Below are 19410 nucleotides of genomic sequence, written 5' to 3' on the forward strand. Positions count from 1 at the left end.
AAATGGACATGTTGGAGGGCAGGCAGGTAGAAGCTGAGTCTACTATGGGGGAGTGGGCATTATGCAAGTTTGGTAGAAAATTATGAATTCTAGAATAACCCCAAAATATTTAAGCAGCTGTGCATTGGATTTACATTTGTTTAAGTGACTAACAAGATATTAGACAATGGTTTCATTTTGAGGAATTTCTGCTAACTGAAGTTTGCAATGATTAGCAATTAGAATTATAAAATCATAGAGTCATAGAGTTGAAGAGACCACAAAGGCCATCCAGGCCAACCCCATGCAGGAACTTTCAAGTAAAGCATCCCCAACAGATGGCCAACTAGTCTCTATGTAAAGACCTCTAAGGAAAGAGACTCCACTACACTCTGAGGGAGTGTGTTCCACTGTCAAACAGCCCTTACTGTCAGGAAGTTCCTCCTAATGTTGAGGTGGAATCTCTTTTCCTGTAGCTTGCATCCATTGTTCTGGGTCCTGTTCCCTAGGGCTCCAGAAAATAAGTTTGTTCCCTTCTCAATATGACACCCCTTCAAATATTTAAACAGGGCTATCATATCACCTCTTAACCTCCTCTTCTCCAGGCTAAACAACTCCAGCTCCCTAAGTTGTTCCTCATAGGGCATGGTTTCCAGACCCTTCACCATTTTAGTTGCCCTCCTTTGGACACTCTCCAGTTTCTCAACATCCTTTTTGAATTGTGGTGTCCAGAATTAGTTTGATAAGCTAAAATGATCCAGTAATTTCAGTGGGACTAAAACATTGTATAGGGATGCAAATCTTAATAGATTTTATTCTCATTGTCATGTACAAATATTTTATCATTTTTCTCCCTGATGAGTGAGTCTTTGAAGATGTACAGTTGGCCTTTATCCTACAAAAAACCCATATGTGAGTGGAGTTTTTTGAGAAATTGGAATTTTCTGCATAGAAATTTGGTTTCTGCACATAAAATATTATTTTCTAAGCCAAATTTTTATTTACAAAATATAACATTTCCTGACAAGCTGATAAATAACGAGAGAAGACAATGCACCATTGATTGGCTTGACCTATTTATTAATTTCTTAAAAGAACTGCACTACTGGGGAGAAAAGCCCAGTGTGCTAGCAGTTGCAGTCAGAGGACTGCACTTTCATCTGGGCGATCACACCTGAGCCCTTAATGAGAACCAAAAGGTTGGGTTTACTTGCTGCCCAGTCTGCATCAGGAAGACCACCAGAAAGTCCCACTCCCAATCCACGAGGATTAAAGAGAGGGTTTATCTTTCAGGCCACCCTTAAGGACAATCTTTTTAGATGTCTCATCCATGGGGTCGCCATTAGTCAAAAGTGACTTGAGGGCAGTTAACAACAACACAATCACAAAGTCACTAACAACTTTCAGTGTTCAAACTTTTACAAGACCATAAGGCAACTCTGATCCTATCCCCCCCCCCAGTTTTGTGCATTTTATTGTAAACATGAGAACAAATATGTTCTAGCAAATATACCAAAACACCTTGAGACTGACAAAAGCAATTTCTCAAGGAGGAGACATTGTTTTGTGTTGTCCTATTTACCAGATGCAGACACAGACAAAACCAGTCAGGATTTGCATCTATAATTCCAGTGTTCTTGTTACCATGGAGTGTGTAACTGAGACGGGATTTGATTCCTAAGACTAGAGACAAAGTTTATTTATCATATGTAAAAGGGACTTCTTGCTACTGCTACCATCTTTCAAGCTGTAGACTTGGGGGCAAAACAGACAGGTGAAAGGGGCAGTTTGAAGCTGCCCCTTCTGAAGATGGAGTGGGGCCACAGGGAACACACAGTGTGGCCCCAATCTACCTTGAAGCCAGCTAAAAGATCCACTCCTTTTTCAGCTGGGGAAAGGACAGCTGTTCACTCCTTGCTGCAGCCCAAAGCCGGCTTCAAGATGCTACAGTGACATGTGGTGTGTAAATGCTGTGCTGCCATAGCGTATTGAAGTTGCCCACGTCTGGGTGGCCATCTGACTTCCTGGTGGCTTCAGGGTAATGTGGGAGTTTGTGGCAAGCTGTCTAGATCGTGCCTTTAAAGGGCCAACTGTTCCAGCCCTTGGTCAGGTACATCTTTCCATCTAGTTCTTGGCCTTACTTAACAGGAAGATATAATAACAAACCATTATGTGAACATTTATATTCTTGTAGGCCTGGGGAGGTAGAAACAGTGGGGCATGTTTTATTGTATTGCACCTTTTACCAGGATCTGCAGTGTTGTTTTATAGCATCAATTTTACCAAAAAAAAAAAAAAAAAATATCCCCAACAAAAACCAGGTAAACCTGATATATTTGATTACCTTGTGGCTGACCAGCATCCAGGGATTACAACCAAGGTGCAAGTTTTTGTGTTGCTGCAATAACTTGTAGACGAAAAATTGTTATTTTTTTATTTTTTATTCTATCGATCTCATCTAGTATTTGAAGGGATTTTACCCTATATAGTACAGTGAACCCTTGTTATACGCTGGGGTTTGGTTACAAGATCCCCTGTGTATAACAAAATCAGTGTATGCTCAAGTCCTATTAAATGTAATGACATAGCAAAATGGTGTCCCTAATAAAAAATGGAACATCAAGGTAAATTTATACTTTTTTGGAACATTTTCAAACCGTGTATGCTTAAATCCGTGTATAAAAAATCCGTGTATAAGAAGGGCCAACTGTACTTGAATTTATAGTCTCCAAGCTGTATTCCTATTGTATTTATACTGTACCATTTGCATTGTTTTTTTTCCTATTGGGCATTGTATAATATTGTATTCTTTTATATTGTTTTATACTGGTCATTGACCATAATAATAAATTTCATATTTCATCTAATTCAGAAGATTTTTCAAGCCAGAATACATTTAACTGTGCTTCAATTTGTTTATCCATGTTCATCTCAAAATTGGCATTTTACAGATTCTTGGGATAGGAGAGGTGAAAAGACAGAGCTTTTTATCACCTATTAATGATAGGTGATATGCTTAGCCTTTTGTATGATTTTCCCTCGTGATCTCATGTAGACATTTAAGAATATAAATAAATAAATAGATTGTATAAAAATAAAAACATGTCCCTTCAATCTAATGCAAATGGATATAAAAGTACAATGGGTGAGAGATGCCTTACCAAATGGACTGTTGGAAAATAATAAACAATTAATGACAATTAGGAAAATGAATTAAACAAATTTACATGCAGTTATTATATCTTGTAAATTTCCTTTCAGTATGAAATTTCCCTTTTCAGAGCAAAGAAAGGCTTAAGATAAAAAGGAATCATGTATATTTTATAAAATAAATGATTTATCCGCAAAGAGAAAAACCTGCAGGATGGCTACTAGCTTCTCAGTGGGCTTCCCATTACACTAATATGTGTATCATTCTGAAAACCAAAATAAAAGACAAAAATTACTTTACTTAGATTAGACAGCAGTGCTACACACAGAGCATATAATTAATCTAATGATTGCAGAGTATATTCATTAAATGTGTTTTTTTAACAATAATAGTTTGTTTGTTTTTAAAAAAATTAACCTTGGAGAAAAAAATAACTCTCCTCAATCACAAAATCCTATTTCTGATAAATATAGTTACAAAGATGGGCTCATTCAGAAAACTAATTTAGTGCATAATACTTGCCTTTCATTTGTTGCCTTTACTGCTAAAAGTAGATATTTACGAAGTGTTGTACCTCTTTTTTGGCTATAATAAATAATGAGTATAATAAAAAAAATTGATTATGAATAATAAATATAACACTGCTCTTTTAAAAAAGGTTCCATATTTTAAAATGGGAGATCAAATGGTACAATTATATAAATGCAGTACAACAATGTATACACGCATTCAGAAATATACCTACATGCATGCATCTCAATCCTGTTCCAGTATTTAGGAACAATTTGAGAAATGTACTCACTCCCTTATCTGAACCCACTAATAGTGAGTTGTACAAAGACAATGACTGCCTGGCCAGTTTAATCTTTCTCCTTTGTTGATCCCAGCCTGTCCACAGCACATTCCAAATCTCCCTCCACCATTTCATATGGACATTCACCTTAAGCAACATCATCCTTCCTGCCTTTGTCCTTCAACAATCATTGTTAAAAGTTGAACTTGTCACTTCACCACCATACTCACACGTTTTGCATTTCTAGGGCTATTTATACAGTCTAAGTATGAAAGTCCTTTCTGGGCATCACTTTACTCCATGTATCTAAGGAAGTAGATCAAGTCTACAGATGTTTATGCTATAGCTTCTTTCACACAGTCTCAAAGTTGATACAATATCCCTTTGCATACTGACATTCCATACCAACATGGTTATGCCTCTGAGATAAAGCAAATATAACTTGTAATCATAACAATAATGATTTATATATATATATGCAGAAATTGCCTTAAATAACTTTATTACGGCCAATTGGCCAGCACGATTACAAAATTCCAGTTTAAAACACAACATAGGTTCATGTACAGGCAGATTGGAGAGTAATGACGGTCTGTGAAAAGTAAGGATAAAAAGCAAGGATAGGACTGCACGATCAGGCAAACACATAATTGCCTTAAATGGAAAGCCTGGTTCTAGCTATTTGTTAAGAGAAGCACAATTATCTCAGTATGAAGAATACATTTTTGAATAATGTAACACTTTCTGTGTGAAATCTTTCTGTATTTCTTATCTGTAATAGAAATATATTAAGATTATAATGAATATAAATATGTAATTATTTACTGAAAGCATTAGTTATTTAAATGCATAACACACACACACACACACACACACACACACACACACACACACACCTATTAAAATGCTTACATCTATTAAAATAAACTTGTAGGCCTGAGGTTGAAATTATTTTGTATATATTCTGTCAAAGCTTACATATTTATTGTGCAAACTCCACTCACTTATTAATGCCAACCTTCATAAGAGCCCCCCTTTCAGTGGGGAGTATATTACATTCACTATTCTGTTGATATTTGAACATGCTGTTCACAAAGAAGGGGAGGAAAGGGCTCAGATTTTGAGTATTTCTGATGGAATACTTCATAAATGAAGCACATTCTCCCTAAGGGTATTATAGTACTATTCAATTTAATTAAAATGATTAAATTAAAGCAAATGGTGGTCTAACCCAAGGGAAGAATACATTTAATTTATGAAACAGGCCACCATTCACATTTCTATAGTGCATGCATAGCACATTATTTCTTAAACAGAATGTTCCAGTTTCTATAACAACTCATTTGCTATGCCAAATTCAAACTGAGTTTGAGTATCTGAGGTATTTCCATTATATTTTTCAGAGTCTTATTTCAAATATACTCAGCCAATTAACAGAACTAGCAGGGAAAAAAATGATGAGAACCACTTTTAAAAACCTTACTTCTAAAGCATTGCTGTTGCTACTCATATTCAAATGCATACATATAGAAGTGGCTTGACTATAAAACCTTCCTGCAAGTCCAAATATGTTTTGGAATACAGGGAGTTTGAAAAAAAGAGGTGGCTTTAACAGATCTTTATTTGGTAGCAAAAGATTAAAGGACTCAGTTGAGATGCACAGGTATTAAAATAATGTATGAAGTGTATGAAGCATTCGTAGGCATTATAGGCCTTTGCCACCGTACTGATCACATATTCAGTGGCAGAGTTTGGGGGGAAATCCTTTTTGGGCTACATTTTCTGGAGTCCTCCACTGAGTCCCAAGAGTAGCTTTTCTATTTTCTGTTCACACAGGGAACCTGCTGTCAATGCACATGCTGCCCATAGACACATAGGCTATAGGTTTGCTACACATAGTACAGGGATATATGTGCATACTCACATATCTACACACAGCTTCTCCATGAAAGGGGAAAATCCTGATGAGCACTGATATGCAGGTAGGCTTCCTTTTCACACGTGTCAGATGTCTGGAAGTCAGAACTCATCTGCTCATCTGTAACTCATGCGAAGTGTTCACTCTTTAGGGATATATGTTTAAAATACTCAGGTGGAGCTCTAGCACTGTAAACTCCAGGAGTCTATATGATGTTGCCATGGCAGTTAATGTCTATAGGTGGTTAGTATAAAAAGCCCCTAAAAGAGTATAAACCAATATTAGAAAGACCTAGGACTTTATCACAAGGAGTAAAATCAGAGGTTTAAACTGTTATTATCCCAGGAAAGTCACATGATCGCTGTGAAGATTTTCACACACATCGCAATTAGAGAGGACTTATCCTGGGAATAACCATGGAGTAACCAGCAACAAATCATTCATGGAATTTCTTTATGAATGGGTTGTTGCTGGTTATTTCTGGGATAAGTCCTCTTTAATTGTGACGTTGTGTGAAAATCTTCACTTTGTGTGAAATCGAGCAACTTTCCAAGGATAATAACAGCTTAAATCCCCAATTTTCCCTGTGTGATAAAGTCTCTAGCTGGTACTTCACACAATCAAACTATGTACAGTCCAAGATTGAGAAGGTATTACGTTTTATTTATTTAGTATAGTAGTGAGTGACAAAATGTTCCCTGTTTGATTAAACTATGTCATAAACTGTAGATTCTTTACTGAGTAGTAACTCTTGTTGTAAATGGAACAATGTCTTGCAACCTAATTCTTTTTTGCCTCTATTTACAATTTGACAGGTTTTTTTCTTGTTGTAAAAACCATATCTGGTTTACTGAGTTTTGAATAAAATTAACCTGGTCATTTTTCTCTTTCTTATCCATTTATGTATGACAAAAGTAGCAGTGATGGTGCAGAAAGAATGAGAGAAATGCCTAATATTGGCGGGATACAGACCGCCCCTTTGGGGTGCCCTGCACCCGCCCCTTTCCTTGACGGTTCAGGGCCTCAGATGCCACAGCGGCAGCCCTGGAGGCCCCGATCTGCCACTTTTCCAGGCCTCGGGAAAGTGGCAAAATGCCACTTCCCCACAGCCTGGAAAGGGGTGTCCTTGGGGTTTCATGCCCCAAGGACACCCCAACAGCAGCGGGGAAAGGGAGCCCCTTTCTCTCTGTATCGCTGGCGTGGCTGTTTAAAGGCCGCACCAGTGATACATGTGGCCAAAGGAGCTCCAAAATGGAGCTCTTTTCGGCGCCGCTGAAAGGGCGCCATGAGGTAATGGCCACGCCTGCCATTATATCAAAATGGCAGCGCCCATGTAGGAAGGGCATGCCATTTTGACATCCTGGTGATGTACTAGGGTTGTGGGGCATCTGTAAAGGACGGCCCAAGGCAACCCTAGTACATCGGCAGGACGTACTTAAAGGCCCGTTTAAATCGAGCCATTGTTTAGAATAAAGGTGTTTCCATGCTAGTCCCTTCTTTTGACAACTGTCCATTCTTGTTCACTCTCTTTTCTGGAAAATGTAGATGTTGGGATTATCAATTGTTTGCAAGCTAGTTTTTTTTTTAATGGAGTCATTCAAGTTTTTTTAAAAAGTGCCTGTGGCATTGGATGGGTTTGATGTGGCTATAAAGGGTTTCAAGGAACCCTCTACTCAAAAATCATCCTGTTTATATGGAAATATCATCCTTTCTTGCTATGAGGTAGTAAATCAAAGTAATGCAAGGAAATCAGCAATTAAAATAATCCTCATTTTCTTTGATTTTCTTTGCCAGAACAGATCATTTAATTAAAAAAGAAACCTTATGGTTTAACACATTGTGTTACAGACTTTCTAAAGTCGCCCAAGCTTCAAGGTAACTAGAACTTGCAGGTATTGTATGAGACCCGTAAGAGAGATACACTTTTTAATCAATATTGATATGACATGGTAGCCTCTGCTGAATTCCATTTTCATCTTCATTCTGGAACTCTTTGGCTGTCCATACCAGAATATAGCTCCCATGTGCTATCTCTTCTCTTCTAGAATGGAAAGAATATTTTAAAATTACTGTATTGAAATTGTTGAAAAATACATTTTTCAAATGTTAAAAAATTATACTTAGAAGACTCCTGGACTGGAAAGGATCTCTACAGTTTGTGATATATTTTGCACAAAAATACCACATGGTTGCTATGTGAAAAACCCAACATTTTTGTGCGGAAAGCATAGCCTTTGTGCAGAAAATCCTGCAACTGGGGATTTATTCTGCACAAAATTTGTACAGGGTTGATTTTCTGCATAGGAAACAGTATTTTCTGCACATATTTCTTGGAAAATTTCTTCTTTCTGTGTAAAACAACTATTTATCATTTTTATGCAGAATTAGGAGATTGTCACACCAGCAAATCAACCGGCCTGAGCACAGGCTGGAATTTGTGAAAATCTTGTTAAGATTATGTGTTATCGCGTACCTCCATACTCAGTTTGGAGGCATCACATCAGCCATCCTAATCCCGATCCATCCTTCTTCCATCCTTTGTAATGAACCGTTAACTTCTGTCCTTTGCAAAGGACAGGAGAAGGATGGATCGGGTTCAAGATGGTTAATTTTAGGATGTAATGGCTCCGAATTGAGTATGGAGGTGTGCGATAACCTCTGATTTAGCAAATTTTTCAAATATTTCAGCCTGTGCTCAACTCAAGCTGAGGCAAGACAATTTGTCGGTGTGATAATCTCCTTAAGTCTCAAATTACAAATAGCTTTTCAAAACTATGTAATTTTGAATGACTTTCTCACAGCTGGGGATGGGAACTGGTAAAATTACTCATTGCTTCCATTATGTTAAAATTTAGTGAAGAAATGCGTCCCTAATCTGCACACTGGAAAAGGTATGTAGAACCTGTGTAAGTGTGTTATTGAAGCTACCATCTCAATGGGACTTGCCAAGTGAAGTCCAATTAATTTCAGTGGATTTACATTGAAAATGATGTGCACTGGATTCAGCCATAGGACAAGTGAAAGTCATGGAAACTGAGATGAAAAATGAATGTAAAGACACATAGATAAGCAGCAAATTTCTGCCAGTAGGTAAGCATTTTAGAAGTATTTCTAATGATGTAGCAACTACTTTAACAGTATTCCATTATTTTTAACATTCTTTTGAAATTATCTTTTTCTTTCTTTCTCTTAAAATTACTAATATTTAGAAAACAACATTCTGGTACACATTCTGGTATAAGTGTTCCCATAATTTTCAAGCTAGAATGGGGGGGGGGGGGGGAGAGAGAGAGAGAATGAAACCACTGTTGTCAGCAACTAAGGCTGTGAAAGGGATTTCTTTGCTGTTATTGTTTGTGAATTTATTTTCTATCCATAAAGTGTAATAATTCTTGCAGCTCTTTCTCCAGTAATCTATAAAGAAAAGAAAAAAGAAATACAAGAAACACACTCAAGAGTTTTTGAAACAACAATAATATTAATGATCCCTGGTACTGACACTATATCTCCATGGGTCTCACCTACCACCCCAATGAAGCACCTAATTAAAATGCAGTTAACTTTCATAATGAGAATGAATATGACCTTGTATGATGGCTAACAGATATAAGCTATGTGTACAAAGAAAGACAAAGCTGACTGCAAATAGCCTTCGAAATTTTATAACTGTATTTCCTTACCACCTATTTGAAATTATTTATTTATTCTATCCCCTTTTCTCCCTCTCACTTACATACACCTATGAATTGGATTTTAATTGTATATTGTAATTAATGTAATGTGGTTTTATTTTTATGTTGTTTTAATAATTTTACTATGTACACCGCTTTGATCACTGCAGGAAAGTGGTATAGAAATATTATTATTATTATTATTATTATTATTATTATTAATAACCTCTCATTCAGGCAAGGTCTCAAGGCAATGAACAAAAGATTAAAAATAGATTTTAAAAAAAATGAAAGCAGGTTCAAAAATAATTAGAAAAACAATTGTAAAGGCATACTGAAACTGTTCTGAAATGCAAACCTTGTTTTAAGGAGAAAGGGGCATATAGAACAATGCTGTCATGACTATAGAACAATGTTGTCATGGCTACTATTGGTATATTAGCAAGGATGGAGCCAGACTGATTTCACTTGGGAAGGAGTTACACAACAAAAAGTGCAACTGTGAAGAAAGCCCATTCCATGTATTCACCGACCTAGCCTCTTAGGTAATTAATTCTCATATAAGTGGAGTTGGTCTACCATTTGGCCTTTCCCCAAGCCATTTAGAGTACTGTAACCTTGCCTTGAGTTGGGAAATAAATCAGAAACTAATGGTGATATATAGTTTCTAAAAAGCAGACAGAAAGGAGATACAAACATTCCTTTTTTAAAAAATGAGCAAACTGCTGACTGTAAAATTTGTTATTATGAATATCATAAATATAAATGCCAGTATGGGATATATATCTCTTGGTCACTATATCGTTGATGGAGGAATAGAATAGAATAAAAGCCAAAAGCCGTCACAATATAAAATAGAGCCAAACAGTAAATACAAAAACAGTATTAAAAAAACCCCAAGACACAAAAACCACAAATAAAACAACATGGTAAAATTAATAAGAGAGACCCATCAACAAAAAACAATAATACATCATAAATGATAAAATAATATCATAAAACTAGAATGGTTCCAGCCATCATTCCGATCAAAAAAACTGATTCTAATCTTGCTAGCAGCTAAACCAAATTTTGCTACCATAGAAGTAACAAATACATTGTTGCCGGCCAAAAGGACACAGATCTGCTGAGAGCAAGAACTATTGGAGGGAGGAATAGGAATACTGAATTCTTCTTTTGATGGATGGATCAGTATAAGATTCAGGGTCATCCACAAAGTGCTTTTTGATGCTTCCTCCTATTATGGTGGGTTTATCACCAATTAAGGGCTCATCTTTGTCATTACGTCAGATTCTAGTGGCAGAAGTCTCAGCCCAATACACCCGAAGCTGAGTTAAGTTTTAAACCATTTTATGGAAAACACATGGTTGTATGTGTGTATGTGTCTTCAAGTCACCGGATGACTTATGGTGATGGCATTAAGTTCATAGGGTTTTCTTAGGCAAGAGATACTCAGAGATGATTTTGCTAGTCTTTTGAAATATTACCTGATATTCACTGATGATCTTCCATCCAAGTATTTTGAGCATAATTTTGCTTGCATGGGAGAGCAGTGCTATGGTGCTATAGTTACTGCAGTCTCTTGTGTCTCCCTTTTTGTGGATGGTGATGTATATTGATCACTTCCAATCTGTTGGCCATTGTTTTGTTTTCGATGTTTTGTTGATATATATTGGTTAGCACTAGAATTGACTCTGTCAATGTGAACTGCAGCAGTTCAATTGGAATATCATCTGTTCCTGGTGATTTTTTAAAATTTATTAATTTGCTATTTCTGTTATTGCAGTTTCCACCTCACTTTTTAGAATTTGGATTTTGTATTCATATGGCTCTTTGTTCCATGTATCCTTCATTTTTTCATCTCTTTTGTACAATTCTTCTGTGTATTGCATCCAAAGTATTTTTATTCCTTCCTAGTCTTGAATTATGTCATAGAGCATCCCAGTCCTTGGCTTGAATTTTCCTTTGATGTCCTGGATCTCTTGTTCATCCCTTATTGTTGTCAATGGAAGCTTTTTATACTGGCTTTATGAACTCAGTTCAAAATATTCTGTTTGGATTATGGATGCTAGTAAGAAAAACTGAGCAATATGAATTTGTTTTAGAATTTGATATTGCCTTACCCTTAAAGGTATTAGAACTAATATCCCTAATGTTTTTCTGAAAGGAAGCAATAATTTTATTTTATTTTTTGCAGTTTTCTTCCCATTGCAAAACAATTCTTTGAAAATCAGTTGAACTTTGAAAATCACTTATTTTTCAAAGCTTATACACAATTTTGAATGTATTGTGCACAAAATTCATAATTGGTTAGAAAAGCTGCTTTTCTGCATATAAAATGCTGCTTTTTCTGCAAAGCAACCATGTGAGAATTTTCTGTCTAATAAATACCAAAGCGCAAAGATTATCTGCCTTAACTCTGCATCACCATTTACTTAGTGTAACTTTATATATAATTACTTTAGTTGCTGTGGAGGGAAGTCACCAATGAAAACCAAATCACAACGTTGGAGGAAAGGCCACAACTTTACCCAACCAAATGGAACAGGGGTAGGGTTGGCCCCAAAGCATAAGGTCCTGACCTAACATCTATCAACCCCTGGTTGATGGATGAACTGAATTGCTTGGTCACAGCCAAGCTTCGGGATGACATAGGGGAAACAAAAATGCCCTCTCAAGACATGCAACCAGTCGATTGCATGTTCTCAGTTGAATCCCTAGTCACCAAGAGATTGGTGAATTGATGTGGCCCCTGCAATGGCCACACCACATGCCCTCAGTGATCCTGAGTCCCAAAGGACTCCCAATCCAGTGTTATGCAGCCCTGGAAACCACCCACCAGATACAGGACCTATGCAACCGTCCTCATAAAGTTGTGACAGTACAGCACCCTGAACTGAGGGAAGGTGAGAGAGCCAAGCAAGAATGGTGTCCAGGCTTTATATAGGCCTAACTACCAATCAGGGGCCGTGAAAAGGAGGAGGCACTGCCTACCCATGCCAGTGAACCAATCAGCTGTGCCCAGGAGACCATGATAACTAATCTTCCATAACAGCCAATGGCAGGCCCACCTGGCCCTGGCAAGGGAAGCTGGGAGCCCCAGTAGCAACTAGGACGGCCCTGGTAAGTTGGGGCAGCCCCATTAACAGAGCATTAAAAAACCCTGTTGGTGAGTCACAAAGATATTTATGGTGCTTTGCCAGCTCTACTATATAGTAATATAAGAGCAGCCTTCTGCTGGGTACAGACATTTACAAAACTGACCAATTTTAATTCTCACATACTGTACATACATTTACTTATGAAGATCTAACTCCCATACAGGATTCCAGCTGTAATTAGTCCAGGATTCTTCTTATAAAAATTCTCAATAATGAAAAAAAAACATTCAACAATTTAAAATATTACATCTTTGAATCCATGCTTGGATTCCCCCCCCCCCATAAATTAACAACTGATGTGCAGCCATTTGATCCAGATCTGATTTGCAGCACAGGGAGTGCACGCAATATTTTGTTCCTTGTTCTTGCATTGTTTTTCCTCTGAAAACTTTGCATATACACACACCTATCTGTTTGCTACTGTTATTTATTTATTTATTTTGTTGGGGGAAGATACTGCATCTGAAGAAAGGCATTTATTGAGGGGAGATAAAATAGCACAGGGCAAGGGCTGCTGTCACCATCCTGCCTTCTTATCTGTATCTGGTCCTGATCTGGAATGGAAGCCGACATGAAACCATTTGTTAATATAAGAGAAATTCCAACACAGGAATTGAAGATGAATTTAATGTCACTTCAAAGTTGCTCCATATTTACCGAAGGCTGCATGCAGAAGACAAAGTACTGAACAGCAAGACTTAAACAGCCAGGCCACTAACAGAGAAGTCTATTGATTGCTCCATTCTCCTTCAAATGTGATGGGTCAAGCCCACCAAAAATGTTTGGACCAAGGAAAACAGCTACATACAAAGACCCATGAAGACAAACCCCATTGTGAATTGAAGCTGAGTTATGGGAAAGAAAGTTATTAAGGATCTGAAAGCTTTGGAGTTCTCAGTACTGTGCAGGTTCATGCCCTTGTGTTCCTTAAAGATAAATTTAAACGTTCAGTTTGAATTATCAGCTCTTTTCCCATTAATAGCTTTAATGAGGAAATATCTTCAAAAGTAAGATCCAAGCTGGAAGTCACTAGTCTTTTGCACTCTGTGGAATATATGTTATCTCTATCAGACTAGAATAGAAATGCTGGTTCTTTGTATTTGGTGTTTTAAGGTTGTGTGAGAAGTGCCACTGGAATCAATCTATCACAGAGGAAAAAACAGATTTCTCACCCTGTCAAAAGAGATTTTTTTTTTTAAAAAAAGAACTCTTGTTGGTGTTCTAATAATGGATTATGCATATGTAAGTAAAAGTCATGACTGAGTAAAATATTTGTTAAATTTTAAATTAAACTGTTATCAAGAAAGAGAAATTTTCCTCACAGTTTCTTACAGAGGACTGTGATATAACTTTAAAATAGAAAAATATTAATATTTTCATTGATGTGGCAATGAGATCCCCCCTTCCCCATACACAAAACAATAATGTGTATGCTGACAGGAGAAGACTGAATGAATAGCACTATAGCTACCATGGAAACCAACCATGTATTTTCTTTAAGATAAAATACTAGCTAATTTTAGAGGTGTCTCTGGTCCAGAGGCCTAAAATTATTCTTAATATCAGTTCCAATATAATAAAAGTGACAATTGTATTTTACTGAGTGACTTCTATCTCAATTCTCTGCTTTCTGAGCTTTAGCTATATCCAAATAATGCTCTATGATCTGATAGTTTCCATTAATGAAGACAACAATAGGGATGGGAAAATATTCAGAAATATTTCTTAAACAGAGATTAATGCTCTTCAAGTCTTAAGAAACCTTGGCAAGAAGAATTTTGGACTGGTACGAATTTTTACAGTTCAGAACTTGTTCTGTACAAAATTTGCATGTAGCTAACTTGCATTAAAATCACCTTTTCTGCTCAGGAAAGAGCTTTTTCTATACAGAAAATAATATGTATAACATCAAAAACAGTGGTTTGTGTGCAGAAAATTGTGTTTTCTGTGCAAAACCATCATGTGTAAATTTTGCACAGAATTAGTCAGAATAAGGCTTTCTTGAAGCAAAAGGAAAATTGCTAAAATTACTCATTGCTTCCTTTGTGAAGAAAATGTGTGAAGAATTACATCCCTAGATCACACAAGCAGAAGCCCATCCAAGAGGACTTTGTGCTGCTTATCAGTGACCAATGTGTTTCTACTCTCGTCTTTGGTTTTGAAGGCATCAGCTTTCTAGACTTCACCTTCCAAGTTTCTGCTCTAGTGAATGAGCAGGAAATGCCAGCTTATGAGTATGCCTTTGTGTCAGTTGATGTTTAGGATAATACTATGCTGTTCATGTTTGATTCATGAACATGTCCCTATAGAAAACAAAACAAAACAAAAAAATCTCAAGCACAGAGGGATAGTTCAGCATGCACATTCACAAATATAATGGATCATTATTAAAACAATTGAACAATAGTATGGATCAAGTGTGCAACATAATAAAATAATAATAATAAAATTTTTATTTGTACCCCGCCCTTCCAAACGATCAGGGCGGCTAACAAAATGCACCGAAGTGCAGACAATATACAAGATTAAAAACAACCATAATAAAACAACAATCCATAAAAACAATAAAAAGCCCCTTAGCCCGTCCTCACGGCCACGAGAGAGGAGGGAGGCCCACAGGATATTTAGTCGGGGAATGCCTGATTAAATAGGAAGGTTTTAAGACCCTTCCTAAATTGGGCCAGGGTGGAAGATGAGCGGAGCTCCGTGGGCAGCGTATTCCAAAGGGCTGGGGCAGCTGTGGAAAAAGATCTTCTGGCAGTGACAGCCAACATGAAAGTTGTCTTATTTATTATACCCCATGCCTAGAACTCTCTTTCTTTCCTAGATATTTAATATATATTTGCAGCTTTTCTTTGTAACCATGAGCATAAAATGTTTGAATTGTGAATATTCTAAATTGAATACTTAGATTTTGATGACTTTACAGAAACAGAGCTATGGCAATCTGCTATGTAAGAAGAAACTAAACATTTAAGATCAGTTTGTTATAGCGAAATATCATAGATAGAAAACATAACTGTAGAGAGATGTAAGAAATCTTTTCATTTCAAAGACACTAAAATGACATGATATTATACCACAGTTATTTGTACACTTTTATCTTATTATTTTAAGAGTGATTTATTAAATGAAATTGGCAAATTACAATATCACTTGAGTCTAAAATTGAATAGGTAGGTGACAGAGGATGACCATTACAGTCTCAACTTGTGATATTATTGTGTTCTCTTCAATCGTTAGAAGGGGGAAATGCAGTAATTTTCCATACAAATGGACTTTTAAGATAATGACCCACCAAAGAATCTGCAAGTGACAAAGTAAATTAGGTGGATACAAGTGGCTGTTTAAAAGAAGGCTTCACTGCAGGTTGTTTTGGTTTGTTTTGTTCTCCAGAAAAATAATTTTAAATCAGGGTTCAGGTAATATTTGCAGAATAATTGAAGCTACACAAATAATTTACTTGTAATTATCCTTATTAATGTCAAATGAACCCTTCTAGAATAACTATTGTGAAGACAGATGATACTATTATAAATTTATCCTACTCTTATATACTAATTGTATGTTAAATACACAACATAGGGGCTCGACAGATTGCCCTGAAGAGACAGCGGGACGTCGCTCCTTTCCTAGCAGAATAGGGCTACAGCAATCTCATGTATGTGGAGTAGCACACGACATCATGGTGCCCTGGGGGTGGAATCAGGGTGTGTATCATCTGGATGTTACATCCTGACTCCGCCCCCAGGCTGGTCTTTCAGGGCCATAATGTTCTTTGTTGTTGCACTGTGCCTTCAAATGATTTCCCACTTATGGCGACCCTAATGCAATGCTAAAAGAACAAGAACCCCACTAGCACTGTCGAGATAAATCACATTGTCACATCGGATGGTGTTCAAAGTGGTTAGTCAAGAGATTGCACAACTGGTTTCAACTTTTTGCACATCAGTTTGTGCAACTGCTGTACAATGACTTCTGCAGCCTCTTAAATGGCATATTGTGCAACCTTTAGTAAAATCCCTTGTACAACTTCTTTGTATAAATGCTTGCACAATTAAAACAAACTGTTTTGGAAGCTATTCTATACAAACTCATAAATGACTTCAGTTTCAAGAAACTGTTTTGGAAGCTATACAAACTCATAAATGACTTCAGTTTCAATTTCTTTATTCAGTCCTTCTGCCTTTGTTTCTGTCTTGTATAAACCACAGGGTATTTTTCAGCGCTGTTTTAAGCATGCTTTCATGCTCCCTTTATTAAAGAAACACTCCCCAGAGCTATCATTTTGTGCTAATTATCATCCTGTGTCTCTCCTTCCATTTCACTCTAATGTTTTGGAGAGGGTGGCCCTTTCCCAATTGATGGCTTATTTGAACACATGATTCCCTTTTTGATCCATTTCAGTCAGAGTTTTGGAGAGGTCATTCCACAGAAGCAGCTCTGACTCATGTAATAAATGATATCTTAGTGCCAAAGGCTCAGCTTCAAACACTGGTGTTGATCGTATTGGATCTCTCTGTAGGATAGACACTTTGGATAATCAGATCTTACTACTACAGTTATCATCACTACGAATAACATGGAATGCTCTGTCCTAGTTTAAATCTTTGTTCCTCTGCTGTTTCATATTAGGTAGCTATGGGTCAGTACAGACTGCCCCAAAGCAGCAGCCTGCAGCCAGTCCTTTTCATGCTGCATTGGGGCCAGGGCAACCTCACTGGCAGCCCTGCAACCCCAATATGGCATTTTTCCAGGCCAAAGAGAAAAAGCAAAGTGCTGCTTCTCTTTGGCCTGGAAAAGGGGTGCCTTTGCAACTTTGGTGCCCACTGCACCCCAGGGCTAAAGAGGAGAAAGGGGCGGATCATTCCTGCTGCTGTTCCAGAGCTCCTTGAGGCAACACCACCAGGCCAACGTAAGCTGCCTGGGGCAGCACAGAGATGTCACACAAGTGCTGTTTGGAAGAGGCATGTGCCTAACATCATCAATGTGCACCATGTATGGATGGCGCCACATAAAGATGGCACCATCCATATGTATTAGGGTTCCAGGGCGTGCTCTGCAACCCTAATTTCGGCCTGTCTGTTTCGGGCTCATGTCATCAACTTTCCCTGTAACTGTAGAGGTCCTCAATAATCAGTTCTGAGTCCTCTTCTCTTTTCATTACATAAGCTTCTCCTTGGATGTCTTATTTCAGAGGTGGTTTTCCAATATCATATCTATGCAGATGACATAGAGAGATTTATTGGAGTTTTGATTTAATTGATGATGCTGTTTGGAAGTCCATCACAAACTGCCTATTCAGTGTTTCTCTGTGGATGAGCACTCACCTTCTTAAGCTGAATATGGATAAAACAGAAATCCTGTCCCTGACCACTGAGGACCCCCCATTTTCATGCTCAGAGTTACACACTGGCCCCTGTCTTGGTTCTCAGGAACCTTGGAGTTCTGCTGAATGATTGTTTGCCCCTATGCCCCTTTATTGGGGCAACTACTAAGGCATGTAACTTCCATTTTTTTGAACATGTAGGTTTTTGACTGTTGACACTGACCATTTGCTTTTCCAGCCCTTAGTAAGTTTATGTGTGGACTATTGTAAAAGCCTGGCAGGTTTATCTTTTTGCCCTCTTACTCCTCTGCAGAATTAATGCAGTTTGATCTTGCTTTCACTGAGATGGCTCAATGCCATCAGATTCTAAAATTTGTAGTTTTATGGGATATTTAGTCTTCTCTCTCAAACCATCTAGTTTCACAGCAAATTACAAATCCCAGGAATCCATAGGATGAAACAATGGTAGTTGAAGTAGTGTCCAACTGCACTATTATAGTGCAGATTAGGCCTTGGTCTACTTCCTCAGAAATGATGCCCAGAAAGGGAACAGGTGCCCAGAAAGGACCTTTACTGTTGGACTGTATGAAATCTTGCCCAGAAAGGACCTTTATAATCAGACTGTATGAATAGCCATAGAAATGCAAAATGTGCAGATATGGTGATCAGATGACAAGTTCAATTTTATCTATGGTCATTGAGGGTCAATAACAGAAGGAAAAATGTTGTCTAAGGCCAGAGTGGATGACCATATGAATGGTGGAGGGTGTTTTGGAAAGTGGTATATGCAGGCTGGGAACCAGAAAGTGGTTATGATAAACTGGCCAAAAGTGTCCTCATAAGGCTGGGGTGTTCAATGTTATAATATTTATAGGCGGGTTATAGACCGCCGCTTTGCGGCGGTCTGCCGCCGCTGCCGTTTGCTCCGTGTGGGAGCCGCAGCAGCCACACCGCACGGCTCCCGCACGGACCAAAAAAGAAGCTCCAAAATGGAGCTTCTTTAAGCGGTGTCTCTATGACGTCGCAAGGCGCCAGGGGCGGCCTCGTGACGTCATAGACGCTGCGACACGTGCGGATGCACAGCATCCGATACATAAATATGGCAGCGGCCGTGTGGAATGGCCGCTGCCATATTGTACGTACAGAATGTGGGCTAGACAAAGGAACTGTTACATGGATCTGTAATTGGTTGACCGGCCGAACCCAAAGGGTGCTCAACAATGGCTCCTTTTCATCCTGGAGAGAAGTGACCAGTGGGGTCCCACAGGGCTCTGTCCTGGGCCCGGTGCTATTCAACATGTTTATCAATGACTTGGATGACAGAATTGGGAGCATACTTATCAAATTTGCAGATGATACCAAATTAGGGGGAATAGCTAATACCCCAGAGGACAGGATCAAGATTCAA

The sequence above is a fragment of the Sceloporus undulatus genome, chromosome 3, assembly GCF_019175285.1.
Source record: "Sceloporus undulatus isolate JIND9_A2432 ecotype Alabama chromosome 3, SceUnd_v1.1, whole genome shotgun sequence".
NCBI lineage: Eukaryota > Metazoa > Chordata > Lepidosauria > Squamata > Phrynosomatidae > Sceloporus > Sceloporus undulatus.